The sequence below is a fragment of the Penaeus monodon genome, chromosome 27 (assembly GCF_015228065.2).
Source record: "Penaeus monodon isolate SGIC_2016 chromosome 27, NSTDA_Pmon_1, whole genome shotgun sequence".
Classification (NCBI taxonomy): Eukaryota; Metazoa; Arthropoda; class Malacostraca; order Decapoda; family Penaeidae; genus Penaeus; species Penaeus monodon.
The window spans coordinates 15,423,277-15,423,730 of NC_051412.1; positions in this window are offsets into that span (position 1 = coordinate 15,423,277).

Sequence of the window (454 nt, forward strand, 5' to 3'; positions counted from 1 at the left end):
AGCCACAGGTAGAGTCACAGTGCTCATCGCGTTTACTCCTAATTTACTTCAAACATTTCCTTTCCGCGGTTATTCGAATGAAAAATTTCTGCGGACCTATTCATGCCTCGCGCCGAGCGCCAGAATTACAACGCGACACGCCTTTAAAATAAAAATATGAAGGGAGTTCCCGCCATTTCTCAATCCTCTTTTCCGGCAAGTCGAACGTTTTTTTAAGGACTATGACGTCATAGGTAATAAAACAGTCATGCCGTTCAGCTGTCTCGGTGCATTTTCGTTTTTCATGAAACAGGAAATTCAAATTGTGATAATTTCTTCACAATGTGACGGATATTAGGAACTGAAATTACTTAAATTGAAGTATTGTACATTGTGCTGACAGTAGAGCAAGTGACGAATGGAGGGACGAATTAAATTTTTTCTTAAGAATTGATGTCATTGCTATAATTGCTAT